Source organism: Cygnus olor, chromosome 6, assembly GCF_009769625.2.
Source record: "Cygnus olor isolate bCygOlo1 chromosome 6, bCygOlo1.pri.v2, whole genome shotgun sequence".
Classification (NCBI taxonomy): domain Eukaryota; kingdom Metazoa; phylum Chordata; class Aves; order Anseriformes; family Anatidae; genus Cygnus; species Cygnus olor.
Window position 1 is genome coordinate 19,006,804 of NC_049174.1, and position 16,739 is coordinate 19,023,542.

At 41.1% G+C, this 16,739-nt stretch overlaps 1 protein-coding gene across 4 annotated transcripts in view; it reads right to left on the reverse strand.

The window, feature by feature from the left end:
- ITGA6 (integrin subunit alpha 6) overlaps positions 1 to 16,739 on the reverse strand; it is a 116,155-nt gene that overhangs the window by 65,176 nt on the left and 34,240 nt on the right. Inside the window, exon 1 of one of the 4 annotated variants that reach the window (XM_040561368.1) lies at positions 8,793 to 8,810. The exons of the other annotated variants lie outside the window; for them this stretch is intronic. The gene's annotated coding sequence lies outside the window, so the exon portion shown is untranslated. Of the gene's footprint in view, positions 1 to 8,792; positions 8,811 to 16,739 lie in introns of those variants that run through there. 4 annotated transcript variants of the gene reach the window in all.

Consider the following 16,739-nt stretch of genomic DNA (forward strand, 5'->3'; position numbering starts at 1 on the left):
CATCAGGAGTGAGGCACAAGTTAGGATAGAAATATGGTAGAATTAGAGATAAATTAGCTTTCAGGCACGTTCATAAGCTTTGAATTTCATAGGCAGAAACAAAGTCATGATTTATCTAATTTCTAAGCCACATCATATAATCCATTAGAAGAATTCACAGAAAGAAAGATTTGTTTCATTATTATGAGCTCACCCCCATCTACCTTGCAGATTAGTGGCAGATTTTGAATGAAAACGTGGAAGATGCACAGTACTCTTACGATGGATATGGAAGCACAACTTGAAAAGGAGAGCTCTATAGTTTAACAAAAGAAACCCATTATGGTACTGTTTTCAGGCCACTTTCCCTGTAATTCTCAGTTTGAATGAGAAGCTGTTATGCTACAGTATTGAGAACATATCTATTCTGTGCTAGAAAAGTAAGGAAAAGTAAACTGAAATTATTCACTGGCGTTTGTCACAGCCTTCAGATCTCAGTAACATACAATAAGATACTCATGATCCTAAATCCAAGCGCCTTTTCATAGTGTTCAACAGAATGTTTCAGATTTTTTTTTTGTCACTTATTTCCTGAAATTCCTGAGGTTGAGTGACGTATCTTATCTGGCTTACACAATGGGTATGGAGTTAACAAAAAATTTGGCTAGAAGCATCTAACAAAGATGCTCTTTGGCAAAGAAGTGGGACTGTGCCATTCCTAAGACAGCACACAGGGACTTTGTTCTGAATAGCTCAAATAGCAGCCTGAGAAGGCTTTTAAAAATTGTCCTTAGGACATATGGGGGAAGCCTGAAATATTTACTTCTATTTTATTCTTCATTTTAGTTTTAGAAACAGAGTGGCAGGCCAGGCCCAGATTCCTTGATCACTGCCAAGGGATTTCTCAAGAAGACTTAGATATTTGCTGGGTCAAAACTTTGTTTAAATTATACATCTTTTTCACCCTCCAGAAGGTAATTTTAATGCACTGGAGTTAATCTCAACTCTGTTTATTCTTAGACTTATTTAAGACTCTGAAAATTGCAAACAATTTAAACAAAACACATGAACAGCCCACCAGTCCATGAAAAACATGTATAGACTGCCACAGACCTCCGCATAAATATGCTTGGAAAAGGAACACTCTCCAGGCTTGGCTAAGAAAACCCATGAAATAAATTAAGCAGGATGAATGAAAAACAATATTATGACACCCACAAGCACTCCGGGAAAAGGAGATAACATGCAGCCACTCCTCTCCTTCCTAGTCAGGACATTTACAGCCATCACCCCTGCACAGGCACTGGGAGGCTCCCACACTGTTCTTATAGCAAATCGAGAAGACAACGGAGTTGTCAGGCTTTTTCAATCCTCCTGTTTAACAGCTTCATCTCATATGAGAAACCTCCTCCCTTTGGCTGCTCCATGGACAAGCCCCCCCCATCCTGTGCTCCTGAGGCTGCATCAACTTCTCTCAGCACTCACTTTGACCCTGCCAGCATGCCCCAACAGCATGTTGCAGGCTGCCCAACCCCACGCCTTTGGGTCATTGTGCCCAGTGCATGTCTCTTCCCCCCAAACAAGAGGAACACTGTGTGAAAAACAAAACACCTGGTACTCTGCTCTGGTCCCAGCACATGACATGAGGGAGGGCACCTCAGGGCTGCCAGCACTGTGGCTGTTCTCCACATACCCTCAAGGTACCTGGGGGCAGGATGGGAACAGGGGGATAGGAACCAGTCCATGGGGTGACTTCATGGTCTGCAAAACCACTGGGTGAGTAGGAGCTAAGGGAAAGGCGAGCAATGCAGACTGGATGAAGCAGCCTTGATGCCTAAAAAATTAAAGCTGATTAAGAGCTGCTGTTTCTCAACTCCCCCACCTCTCCAGAGCCAGGGGCCCTGCCTGTGGGTAACAGGCAAGGGCAGTCTCTTCTGAGGAGGAAGACTGCTGCTCCCTGTCCCCCTGCTATGCCAGCTGGGGAGCGTGCGGGGGACCTGCAGGAAGCCAGTGCTGGGACCCCACAGCTGCTGCTCTGACTGGTGGGGAGGGCACGCAGGCCATCCCTGCTGGCCCCGTGCTGCACAGCACCAGCCACCTGTTAATATGCACAGGAGTGAAACCCAACTCCTCTGCCGGGGCTTCCTGAAAAGCCCGAGCTCAGCTTCTGAAGAGGAGTCTATTTCTGACCATCCATCCAGCCCCCAATTACAGTGCAGGAGTTCCCCATCCAGGCATACAGTTCCTGCTGTTTTAGCAAGCTTGGTGGTACAGCCAGAGCAAGACATGGGATTAGGCAGTCTGAGGATTTAATGAAGTGAATTTTGTTGGTGCTTGAGCCCTCATGTAACACATGAAGGGAACTGCACAGCAGTACCATACCCACTAACACACTTTTTACATTTTTTGCACCTCTGTCTACTCAATAAATACAGCTTCATACCTGTTATTTGTTGCCCCCCATTCTGTATAACAGGCTGAGCACCTGATCTGTTGGTTTACAAAGCACAAGACAGCAGACCTCCTCCCTGAGGAGGACCTAGGCCACTTCAGAGATCAGCAAGGGTTTGCATGGACACAGCAGTCCAGCTGCAAGAACCTGCACATAACCACATACACCATATTACCGATGCACTAAATGTGCAGCTAATACATTGGTCCTGGTAAACCAACAGACAAAAGCAAAAAGAAAAAAAAAAGCCTCTCAACATAATAAGAACTTAGAGGAAAAGACTCCATTGTTCCTAAAACAGAAAAATAACATTCTGAAAACCAATGACATTTCCCTGTTTTCTGCACCATAAGCAGAATTTCAAGTCTCCTAATGAAATTCTGAAATATTCATTCTTTATTATTTTACCTCCTTGATAGATATTTTGGGGGCTAAATTGCATGAAAGATTCCACACGATGTCTTCTTAGCAGATACAAATTTCATAAAACTCCAGTACAGTCCACTACCACACGGAGGTAAATTGTTGCAAAACAAACACAACTCGGATGTAGAAGAATTGCCATTTCATTTATTACAAGAAAAACTCTTAAAAACCTTAGACAGAGAATAATCAGTCTTTGTAATTGTTTCACTGTTTAAAGAGAGTTTGGAGTTGCCTTGTTTCCTTTCAAGTGCCCAAAAACTATAGATAGGAAGCAGTTGTTTCCTGCATACCAAAATGCTTTGTCATTTACCCAAAAAACCTGCCTGAAATAGTTGCTAACATTTGTTTTCCCCTCCTATCCAAAGAAAGATGTAAAAAAGCCAGTCTCCTCCATCCTCCTATCCACCTTTGATACTGATGAATCTACTTTTGGCAGCCAGCACTCCCCTGCACAGCAGAAGGGGATACGTCTTGAATCCAAATTCATGTTCTAGCTGTGAAGTTGTTCCCTCCTCCCTTCACAGCATTAGCAGGATATTTATAGGCCCCTCTGCAAAGAGCTGAATAGCCTCTTTAAGGAGTGGCTTTGGCTACAAGGACAGAAATGCCACTAACAGGAAACTTACGTTCCAGGAATGGTGTGGTGGGAGTCCAATACGATATTGAGAGGCGACAAAACAGGCTCTCAAGAAACTAGAGAAGCAGTTCAGCTGATCTCTTCTCAGAAATCATTGATCTCCAAGAACGGTGCTTTAGCAGATACACCTGTTTTTTGCAGATATCAAGAACATGAGAACATCAGTAGAAGTTTTTCTGAACTCCCAAGGACACCTCACGTAGAGGCCTATCTCACAGAGGGAGAGGAGAGGCTGCATCTCCCCTTGGCAATCCTACCCTACCACATCCTTACATCATCCTCACTACTGGTTTTCTCTATTAAAACTAGGCATGTCTGTCCATTTACACACCTTTGCTAGCACCACAGGCAAAGCAAATACAGCCCATGGAGCAGCAAGGAAAACCCCGAGGAAGATGCAGCAGAAAACCAAAGCAGCCATGGAACCTACCGGTATCAAAATATATCACAAAGCCCCTAGGCACTGCTTTTCCACTGACTTGAGACCTCACCTGAAGCATTCAGTTTTTTATTCCTCTGCATGCAATGCTCACCCAGCTGCACCCATCCCTCATACTAAGAAAATAATAATAAAAATAAAAAAAACAAAGACCACAACATGTGAACAGCACACAGCCACTTGGCCATGAAAGCATGCAAAAAATCTTGGCAGAGGTTGGATTCCAGCACACAGCTTTACTAGCACAGAAAGGAGTGGTAATAATTTTATAAATTGAGATTTTCCAACAGCTACTGGAAACTGCTGGCTGGCATCTTGGGACAAGGACAAAGATAGCAGCATTCCTTGCGTGGCCACACGCAGCACTGTGATGGAGGCTGGGGTGACTTCAGCACGCTAATGCTGATAACGACCTCGTAGCAGTGCAGACGATCACACATGGATAAGCATTCAATTGCTCACCCCATGGTTAACATGCAGCGAAAGCAAGGGCTACAGCCATGCAGGCCTACGCAACTTTCATTTCATAATGCACCATTAAATCCCCATCAAATAATGACAGCTTTGTCCCAGGGGCTAGGGCTGAGCCCCATCTCATTTCACAGAGCCTGGGGAAACCCAGTTTGTCTGCTCCCTAGACGCCTCACCACTGGCACAGGGGCACCATCACCTGCCCCAGGCAGGACCCTAAGTGGTACTGTAGGGACAGAGAACCCCCAACTCTGCTCCCTGCCCCCCAGATCCTCCCAGCCTTATGGGCCAGACACGGTGACTAAAGCTCAGTTGTCCCAGAATTAAAGAAATCCTTCTTGAAGTCCTGAAATATACGCTTAAATAAGCCTAATACTGTGGTCTTAACATGTTCCAGTGATACAAATGTGAAAAGTTAAGTGTGGTTGTGCTGGAAAATTTTCTGTAATGGGAAAAAACCGTTCCTAGTACTCCTTCCACAACCTGTGAAGCTACATTTGAAAAAATCAATTCAAGGAGACTCATGGTTAAACATATCATCAGCAACAGCTCCTAAAAGAAAACTTTTAGGAATGGGTCCTTAGGACAAAAGGTATTTTCAAGGATCCTTAAGTGTCTAAATAGGCAGATACGTTCTTTGGAGATTTTCTTCAGCACAGAAACAGGGAACGTGCTCAGTTATCCTTGGCAGCAAGCTAAGCTTAAAAATCAAAGTTAGGTGCTCAAACACACAGGCTTGTAAAACCTTCTATGTACCTGTCTGCATCTTTAAGGATCTGTATACACTGAAGATACATCATATCTAGTGTTATTATGCTATACATGGGGACTATATTTTTAAAAGCAACAATAAAAGAACCCACAACCTTCTTACTGCATAAAAATGAAGAATCTGAAGACTGCCTTCACTGAGATGAAGATTAATATTAGAAGTTCAAATATTACTGTTAAGTCAGACTTCAAAAAAAAGCACCAAAAAGCATCTTTTCACTGCTTGAAGATTACATTAAGTTACTAGAAAGCAGTTTTCTAAAAATTAAAATCACATTTAAAAGAGAAAAAAAATATGATCTTTTTCCTAGGACAATTCCTACAGAATTAGTGCAAGCCATCTTTTAAAAATCCTATGAGCTTTGTCATAAAAAGTATTTGGGACTGACTGGCAAAAGGGTGACTCTCACAATTCATTTAACTTCTGGCTGTTACTATTGGTCCTTAAACATGCACAATATACAAAGTGAATTCATGTGGAAACAGCTCCCATTTGGTAACTGTAGGTAGGCTGCCCTTGCCCTCCTGTAGAAATGAATCCAGACACAACCTTGAATGGTGATACCAGGAGCCAAAGTCTGTTGTTCAGGCCCACGAAGATGCAGGTGCTCAAACCAGACTGTGCAACTATCTCAGCATAATATTTGAAAGGAGCAAAGCAGCAGCAAACAAAACAAAACACTAATATTTCCAGTTTCTTGTCTCAGTCACTGTCTCAGCCTGAACCAGTATAAAATGGAAGCCTCCAAGCTACCAAATTTTTTATTATTAAGAGTTTATCACCAGCTCTACCTAGGCTTAGTCCCAGGAGCTACAGGGAGCAAGTGCTAGTGGAAACATCCTACCTCTGTCCTCATCTGTTATCCATGTGGACACGTACAACACACTTTTTCTGCTCTGCTGCCAGACCATTTTGTCTGCATGAGCTTCTCCTCACAAACCCAGCCCTCGTGGGCAAGGAATATATACATGCCTTAGAGCTGCTTTCTGGACAAAGTCTGCTCACATGCCATATCAATATTTTTAATATCATCAGTGGACTCTCCTTTATGTTACACCTCCACTCATTAGGGCCTCATCTATATGGGAAAAGCTTTTCTAGTGATACACACACAATACAGTGCCACACAAAACCTGCTTTATTTCTCTTACACTTAAACTTGTTCTCAGGTTAAAAAAGCTAAGCTGACCCTTCCGAGTCTAAGATCTAAGTGCTCACATGCAAGCCCATGCTGTGACAAGTTTTCTCAGGGATGCAGATGGCATTGTGGCTACTACCACAAATAAAGGAAAACAAAATCTTCAGCCATGAAGTTAAAATCTGAGCTCCTCAAGTTTTGCTGGGCTTCTGATTGTGACCATCCCCACATTTGCAGTGTCATACGGCAAAAAAAAAAAAGCAAACATAAAAGGAACACAGGAGTCGTATGCATGACAATCAAAAGTACAATCAGCAGCTTTTTTTTTTTTTGCCAGTTTCAGCATTAAAAAGAGAAAAAGAATTAGGCAACTGCATAAATACATTTTGTATTTGCTGATGTATCTTTCACAGCTTTGCAGATACTTTTACTAACAATATTGTCACAATGGTTGTGGAACAAATTTACAACTAAACAGATAAAAATCTGTACATGCCTGCAAAGGACCCAGCAGTAAGCATTTAAGGAATGAATTCCTTGGAACTGAGCATTCATAATCCAGTGCCTACTGTGTATTCACTCCTTTCAATAGCTATGGTAATTAGGTTGTCTCATGTTATTGTGACCTACAATCTATCTATGGGGACACTGCAGGGGAGCTCGGGTCCTAAATCTACTAATTTCACATTTAGAAAGACCCAGGCATTACAACAATGCTGAATTGATATGCAGAACATTCAGATAATTTTAAACACTTGAATCATTGTCCTTAGATGTAAAAAGATCAGGGCTTCCTTCAAATGCACATTGTGCAAATTCACTGGGTGTGTCACATTACACTGAAGGGATGTTTGCTGAAATGCAACTGGGCCATGGAAGTGGTAGCTGATTAAGTGGAAAATAAGGAGCCTTGGGCACAATGACCTTTATAAGCCATGCACAAAATTTAAGCTGAGGTTTAGAGCAAACTTTTCCATGCTGATAGAAAACGTCATAAAACTGAGTACACAAGTTAGTAAGGTTATAACTCATCCAAGAAACTACAAAATTTTAGTCAATTATCTAGCTTCTGGCTTTAGGAATATAGCACCATTTGATCCAGTCCTAATAAACAGTCCAGACAAATCTGCAGGGCAGTGATACAATCATGTGAAATAGTTCTTCAGTGCATTAGTATTTGCAGTCCTGGACAGCTTAATAGCATGGTCTCACTCTGTCCACAGTATTATACCAACTGGGTAATCATATGGAAACACTGCAAACAAGCTTCCAGTTTAGAGCAGAGTATCAGCCTATTATCAAACAAATAACCCACCACCTAATTCTGCATGAGAGATTTTTAGGATCTTACCATCTCCTTTACTCAAATCTAACCAGTGTGCCATTTCTTAGAGACAGGTACAATGCAAGCAAATATTCCCTAAGAGTTTCTGGACACTGACAGATGAGTTCAGGAGGTTTGGAGCAGCTGCACTTGAAGACATCAGTAACCTCACCTCCTAGCCTCTCAGCAGCAGCTTAAGCTAGCACAGCATCCTGGCGACTGGAGAAGGAAGGCAGGAGTATGCTTTCCCCTTCTGCCCTGCCAGAGAACGGAAAGAAGGAGGGCAGGCACCTAGAGAGAAATGTCAAACTGCCAGAGCAAAATTTGCCAGATCTTCCAGAGCCCTTATTAATGCAATAATTTCATTTTTGGAGAAGGCTAAAATAAAAGTCTAAATCACTGCCACAGTGGACGCTTAAATTATATCCTATGGGTTAGATTGAATATAAAATATGTGCAGGTTCTCCTCTGAGAATACTGAATGTATTTATCTTTTTAATTGAATCTATCCATATAAAATGATCCTCTTAAGTAGATTAGAAATCTGATGTACTGGGCCCCCATGTGGTTTGCCTTTAATATTTCTGCACTCAATTACTGTTTTTGAAAAGCAGGAATTATTCGCTGCAACCCTAATGCTATATTTATTTGGGATTTAGGCCTATTTTAAGATTAGTCCTGACTTAATTGTACCAAACTATCAGCAATGTTGGAGTCAGACTACTGAAACTCATTATCATACATCTGCCTGATATTTACATTCAGCAAATATGTGAAGAAAAGGAAAATATTTCCTCTTGCTTCTACTGGAATAAAATTAGAACATGTCTAGGGAGTCTGAAAAGCATTTTTATCCAGACAGTCCAGTAAAGTATTTATTTTTTGATGGAAAAAGTTAAAGTGTGAGAGTTGTTCTAATAAAAGGATGTACGAGAGGGAAAAGTCTTAATTACATCTCCCTACATGGAGGCAGTCCCTACATGGAGGCAGTAGCAAGGAGCTACTGCATGGTCCACTTCAGGGAGTAGCAGCTCACATCAGGTGAACAGCCAGCCTACTTCTTTTCTTGAAAGAAGCTCACTGACATCCTGACTAGACAGGCAGAAAGAACTGCCCTGCTGTTGCTCAAGACAGACCTGCAGAGATCACATTACCCATGCCAAAGGCAGAACAGGCCTCTCCCCTTGCTGTGCAATGTTGTCCTTCAGCTTCATCTGCCATTCCTTCCCAGCAGCACTGCTCCGCTCAGCTTTCACAAGATGCAAGAGAACTTTAAAAAGATTGAGAGAAACATGCTCAAAGGACCTTCAGATATTCTATTACTACCACTGTTGCTGCACTCACGCTTTCAATGCGAACAGCAAGTTACACATATATGCTTGCTTTCTAAATCTTTCGTTATCAATGCTCTTTGTTTGACCACTAGCTAAGCATACATATCGGAATCTACATTTCCAGACTGCCTCTTCCTCCCTCACATTGCAAGTTCTAGGGAGATTCCTATCATGGTTTTTGGAAAAGCTTTCTTAAGCATCATGTTGAAATCCTGCAGAAATCCTAGCCTTGACCTTGCTCAAGGTGAAAGGTACTGCAGGAGTTCAGCAGTCTCATGTGGTTCTGATGCTGGAGCTTTGTAGATTAAATTATTTGTCTAATGAAGCTGAAGTGTTACCTTAATTTGTCAAAAGAGATTAAAAACAGAGGCAGCAACTACAAGGACAGGAAAAGATATAATTCCTGGAAAAACACTTGCTTTTGTCGGTCTGTAAAATACTGCTGTAAATCTGTACTATATTTGTCATAAAAAACTCACAATATTTACTAAGTGTCTAGTTGTGCTTCCTATACATAAAGACCCTTACTTGTAAAATCAGTGTAATACATGAATTAGAGGAGCAAATTAACAGCAGTCACTGCAGGTTTCAGTACAAGACAATATATGTTTTCATAATATGGAATAAGGCCTTAAATGAAATGCATCTGTAAATACAGAGCTATACGGACTCTAGACTTCTCTATCGGAGGTGAGTACTGAAGCAAGGTAGCCAGGTTCAGGCCTTACCTGTGAAAGTCATAATATTCTAATGCAACAATTTAAATCAATTCCAATAAAAAAGCCACCATACACCTTTTTTACTGACTTTAACTGACACTGACTTTTTAATATCTGTTTTTCTGAGGAATTACATAGTGTACTTGAACTTAAGTTCTGTAAAAGAAACAAGGAAGCAACCTTCCATTTTTTGGTTTTGAAAAAGAAGAAATAGATGGACTTTGAGGTGTTAATTTCTACCTTACATAGAAGAAACCGCGCCTGAGAGTCCAGACGCTTGGTTACAAGGTTGTTGTTATCAAGAAAGAAGCATTCTAAAAATGAGGCCTCAAATGGTTTTGTTTTGATTTTGAAATAGACTGTCTGAAATTCTAGCCAGACACTGAAGTGAAGCTGGAAAACCTTGTCTTTAGGATTTATCTAATATGCAAAGTAAATGTTTATTGTGGAATAGTTCTGTAAGGTATACATGAGTCATTTTTAACCACAGTATTTCCCAGATAAACACAACTGCTGCATTTATAGTGATAATTAATTTAGCTACGTAGATAGCTCAGTTCATGAAGCATCTGACAGAATAGAAGAGATATTTGACAAGCCCTAACTGGTACTCTCTAATCTTTCCGGTACCTTTTGCAGGCAAAAAGGAAAAACCAATAAAAAGTATATACAGAAAGAGAAAACTGTTTGGAAATAAAATTCTTTCCCCATAAAGCAGTTGCAGGGACTGGGGAGGGAAGCCAGGTAAAAAAAAAAAACACCTGTTTTCTCCAATGATCAAGTCAACATGTACCTAAACCCTGGGCACAGTGGTGCTTATTGTCAATACATCACAATTTAATCTCAGCCCTTGTTTGACAAATTCTGTCTGAAAGAACAGAGGGTCAAATCACACAGGTGTTCATTTCCAGGTGTTTCTCATATTACCATTACCTAATTATTCACTCATTCACTGAGGCTCTCAGAGCTGGAGCCAATCACCCCCCTTCCTCTGAGCTCTTTAAAACCTTACCCTGTATTTTTATCTCTAAATGCAAGGAACAGTATCATGAGTCTGAGAGAATAGCATCTTGCACAGAATTCATTGCCACCTGAGCCTCTATGCACGCAAAAAGGAGCACCACATGGAAACTAGAAAGATAAACACAAATTGGAATATGCTCCTACAGTTGCTAAACTTTCAAAAGTAACTGGATTTTTAAGGAGCAGTTTGAAGGAAAAGTGGGTAGCTAACATGTCAAGACAAAGAATGGAGTTGCTGCTAATGACCTTGACTGTCTTTTACTGCTTGGTAAGCTAATTATATTAAAAAAAAACAGAGTAGAGGAAATTAGAAGGCATGTTGATGTTTCTATTCCTTCCAAATCAAAACAGTAGCCAGGATGAAGTAGGAAAGCCCCTTCAGGCTACATGCACTGAAAAAGCTGGTGTATATAACATAGAACATTTGTTTAGCTTTGGTTGTAAGTCTATTTTGTTTTTTAATAGCCAAAGGCTATCCATACTGCAGCTCTGCCCTGATACATTACATATGCTCTGTAAAGCAGAAACCCACCCTTCACGTCAGGCTCTGAAAGAACACTATAGCTAAATGCAGAGTTACAGTCAAGAACAGAAATTATCTCCTGGAGCCCAAAATAGTTTGGGAATAGGTAACAAAGCTTCTACAACGCAATCTTTTAGGTGAGCTTTCAAGAAGCCCTTTGAAAAGAGGTATTTTCTGAATTTCTATCAGAGAGCAAAATTTGTATCTTAAATGTTTAGTAGTCATATCTCCCGCAATCCCCACAGCCTGATGACACAGGCAGCCAGGATACCCACACCCTGCAATACAGCAACTGGCCCAGAGATCCTTGTGCATTCCTGGCTCTGCCTGCCTGCCGCAGTTAATACAATAACATGGCCAATAATTTAGTTACACAGAGATCAGGAAATTGAGAGAGTGGCAGCCTCCATTCTCCTGCTTAGCACTTACCTCACAAGCATAAAGTCAACATTGAGGAGCACATGTGCACAAGGAGAAGTATTGCTGCAAACACAACTTGTGCAACTGAGCACAGCGCTAACATAACAGCACCCTGTGCTGAGCTGAGCACACTAACACAAACGGTCAGGTATGTAAAACGCAACAGAAACATCTCAATTTCTTGACACAAGTGGAAAAGCACAGATCAGCATTTCAGCTGCCGTGGCTGGATTCAGCAGCAGCATGCCTGCTGGCCCCTGTCCATCCATCCACATTTCTCTCAATATTTGCTGCTTTTGCCCAGGTCTGCTGGGCTTCTCCATGCACTCCAGTGAACTCACTGCAGCCTGCTGGGTAGCCTAGCTGGGCAGATTTTTTTCTATTGCAAAACACTTGTCCATGTTTGCCAAAACTGGTGACCTACATTTAAGAGTGAAAAAAAATTTAAAAAGACCTTTAACATTGGGGTGGGGAGAAGGAGATACAACTATTTTAATATATTCTAATAAATATAACCCTGCCAAGTGCTGCATAGAAAGCAACTGGTACAGACAACAGCAATCAGCAAACAGGGCAGGGACAGTGCAGAATGGACTGGGAATACCTTGTCTACAGGTGTTAGGGTTTTATATTTATGGTGCCAGTGAAACAGGACTTTATCAAACAGCTCCTCCCTGAGATCCCCTGCTGAAGCACTGCTGCACCAGCTGCTTTGTGAAGTGCTGTTCCCCTTCATGCCCCCTGCTCCTCCTCTCAGCTCACCAGGGCTCAGTTTGCAATGCTACATGAAAGGATTACTTGTTTCAACTTTTCTATTTTCCTATTTCCAAACAGCCTCAATCTCTTCTCTTTTCCTTGACCTCAACAACATTTTACTCAAAACTCCCCCCTGCAGAAGTAATCAAGCAATTTGGCTTGACACCAGAACACTGAAAATGCATGTTAGTTTTAAATGCTGCTCGCGTAGTCCTGCATTTCTGAACTGAACAAGCATTTTATGCACTTTAACCTCTAGACATAGCAACACAGGATAAATGAGCTATGAAACAGCAAATGCTCTTTTCATAGATTTACCAATAACTTATTCTGTGATCTTAGATAAATCATTCTGTATCTCAGCTTTCTCTGTAAAACAGGTATCATGCATGCTAGTGTCTGAGAACACTAAAACTTTCAATCTGAAAGAGGCTTTGAGAATACTGAGTCTAAATAGCAACTATCATTTTTACAGAATGCAGACTGGACTGCTAGGGGAAAAAATCTTGACTGAGTAATCACATTTAAGATAGTGGCTTATGTAAATGCATTACAGCATTTTCAAAAGAAATGTCACATTTTTAAACTACATGTGCCACAACCATATTTAATAGAGAGCCATCACAGGTTTTTTGGTGCCATGGGTCTTTGTAATAAAAACATTTGGTTTTGTATTTGGCTATAATGGCTCTGCAAGAGCTGTCAGGATTTATCACATCAAAAATCCAAAACTCCTAAAAAAGGAGTGGCTGCCCAAAGAGGGTTTAGTACTTTACAGACATTACAATCTATTTCATTAATGACAGCACACATTTGCGCACTTGGTTTTTTGTGGCTTAGATTGATCATATGGCAGTATTGCCCGTTCTTTCCAAGAGGTTTTTGTTGTGGCAAGAGCAGCTCCACAAATAACAAGAGAAAGTGTTTAGGAGCGGTCAGATGAGAGGTTCAGGTGCCAGAAGCCCTGTCAGGCTCCAAAGCCGCCATGACATCCAGCTCTGTGGGGAGTTGCTCTCAGCACATCAATGTCTAGTTGAATGTTTTGTGTACAACCTGATTCAGCAGCACATTGGGAGCGTGAAATCACGCAGTGTCCTGGGTTCAGAAGGACTGTTAACTGATGCCAGGGTTTTCCATCACAAGGCTTCCTAAGATACCAGGAAGTGACATTTCTGAAGTGTTTGCTAAGTTAATTGAATAAAAAGTGTTTGCAAGTTAATTGAATAAAATGACTAAGCTAATGACTAAGATCTCTTTAGTAAGGGCAAAGTCCTGAAATAGTTGAGGTACAAATAGCAAGAAGCCAAACACAGCTGGTTTTCAATAGAGTACAAAACTATTGAAGTGTGCCTAAAGCAGCAAAAGATGGATGGATTTCTGGGGAAGAAGCAGAAGGGAAAGAAAAAAACATTTCTACCGAGCTGTTTTAAATTAAAGGTGTTGCACATTTGTCTAAGCTGTCTGACTCCACAGGACTCAATGGTATTGAACCCACCAAAAATCCATCCTGTTGTGTTAGGATACTGATTTTCTATTCTGTATGTCAGCACATGCCATCAGTAAGAATTCACATCTACACAGACCAGATTTTACTGCAACATCAAACCAAGACCAAAGCTTTGTTGCAATAAAGATGCATTGCTGTGAGGAACAAGAAGAGTTTCAATTGGTTGCGGATCTTCCATGACACTCATGCCAGATTGTAGTATCAGAAAATGGGAAGAGACCCAGACAAGCACTGGTCATTCCTTGGGGATATTCTCAAACAAGAGCTAAACTAATAAGCTAAATCTTAATCCCCCTGATAGTCAATGGTAGAAATCTTGCCTGACATTAGGGAATTGGGACCTTGATTTCTTACAACTAGTAGCATCTTGTGTCCACTAAAATAGAAGCACCCACACTCCTGATCTTTATTATATAAAGAGCTGTTTTACAGTACTCCAACAGTGTATACTTCATGTGCATTTACAACATCACAACCTCGAAATAGTGCCTGGACAGAAAAGCTAGGCCCAACAGTATGCATTTTTACAGTGATATACATTTTGACGGGGGGGGGGGGGGGGGGAGGGGGGGGGGGGGAACTGCTACTCTCCTCAATTAGATTTCAACTATGCATCTTTCAGAGTCTGCTCTCATTTCTTTGCATGTTAACAACCTTCTCATTTTCAGCTAGCTATGACTTTCCTTTCTCACAGCTACGAACTAGTTGTCTCGATAGTAATAGCCAGCCTTGGATCATCATCAGTCCACTGAAATAAAATTATTAATTGTAGATGCAAATGAAATCTAAAGCTAGTAAATATACACCAGACAGAAGGACCGAGAAGCCCAACCTGAGTGTACTATGTACATCAATACTTCAGCAGCATTGCTGCTGTGCATTTATGTTTTTATTCATTTGCTGAGTTTGTTTTAAAGCTACCAAACTTTTTTGTACAATACCCACTTCGCAGACGCACTCAGACCAGTGGAAGAAATACCTTGCAAGGTGGCTTGTAGAAGAAAAGAAAAGCAGGTAACATTCAGCTTAAGAAGGGCACCACATAAGGCCCAATACCTTAACTAGCCTAAAACTGTGGGAGTGTTTGGATCCCCCATCTGAGTTTTGTGACAGTTCTCACTTGTCTGAGCACTCACGTAAAACCAAACAGCAACAACAGTAAAACAAGTCCTCTGAACTTTGATTAAGTTAATGACATTTTTTCAAGACTGTGCTGCTTTGCCTCTGCCAATCATTGGAGGAAGAAAAAAAGAGGGGCGGGGTAGGGAACAGTTTCAAAAGAGCTTGAGTTCAAATTTCAGTTCAAAGATGTAGGTCACTCTTTATCACTTTATTAACTACTCTTTGATTTAACATGCTTAAATATTTAAAAATAAGGCCACTTACCACTTGCCTTTACTGAAGAACAGGAGTAACTTGTTTCACAGTTTGTGCAACAGGCTGTGCTGTGAGCAAAGTCATGTGCATCCCTGCTATTTATCTCAAGGTAAGGCTAAATTTCACCACCAAACAAGCTGTTCAGCCCATGTTTAGCTGTATATTATTTTCCAGTGTGGTACCTAAAGTTTACTGACAGCAAAGTTTAATAGAGCAGGGCAGAGAAGACAGACGTAACAAAAAACAGTCCACCAGCTAATGAAATCTGCAAAATCGTTTGCCTCTCCCCACCTATGCCTTTATGTCTTCAGTTGAAGGGTAGAGCAGATAGAGGAAGGGTGAGAAAATATGTTACCATCTTCCCCCTTGGCTTGGTTTCCAGCTTTAGCTATGAAAAAATACAAGTTCTTTGATGTTCATGTAAACATTAAAATATATTTCTAACTCTGAATGAGATTTCAAGTGACAAAACATATGCAAAATGCAATTCTAGAGAAACTTCACGAGTCTGTATCTAAAGCAAGTCTGGGGCCTGCTAAGCCAACAAGTGGCTGGTAAAGAGATTTAGGGGCAGAGTCCTATAGGAAACTGGAAGGCTGGTTATCAGCCATGCTGGAAGATGACTCAGCTGAGCAGTCAGACATCTAAACAGGAAAAGAGAAAGCTGAAGCACAGATAAAGTGCTGAGAGTTTTTGCCCTTGTTTGAAAACCCTGGGTATTTGCTGAGCATGTTTGTAAATACTCTTGAAGCAAATACCTCAGTAAACAAAAATTGTGAAGGCAGTTCTCACCTATTCAAAGGAAAACAAACAAGCAAAAGAGCACCCAAGAACAAAAACCCTCAGACATACTAAGTTCCAGGAAAGAAAGTGGAATAACAGAAGAAAGTACATTCTTTAGGAAGACCGTTAACATTGTTCTTAATACTTATTTCTCCTATGGGTTTATTTCTAACCTCATTTTTAAGAGTGCATTTATACCCAATAACATAACATACGGCATTAATAACAGAACTTCCTCCAGTTGGTATAGGATAGCACTGGGTACATCACTGGGATGCAGCATTACTGTCAGGCAATTCTGTCTCCAATCCCAGCTAGTCACAATGTGCCTAATATGCTGAACAGTGCACAATGCATGTACACAGCCCAGCCGCTTTCTCTGGTGTGAATTCCAGAGAAGAGGTAGCCAAGCAGTGTCCTGATGAAGTATCTCAGCCATTTAATAAGCATGCTGGGCACTTAGTAATCACATGAAGGGTGTCTCATAGGCGTCTCATAGGCTAGGTTAGAGGAAGCCTAAGGAAGAAAGTCAATAAGGTTCAAAGACTTGCTTCACTACTCAGATTACACCCACAGGGGAAAAAAAGGGGGGGGGAGGGAAGTGTGGGAAGTGGGATGAAGGGATCATGGAACTGTTTGGATTGGAAGGGATCTTAAAG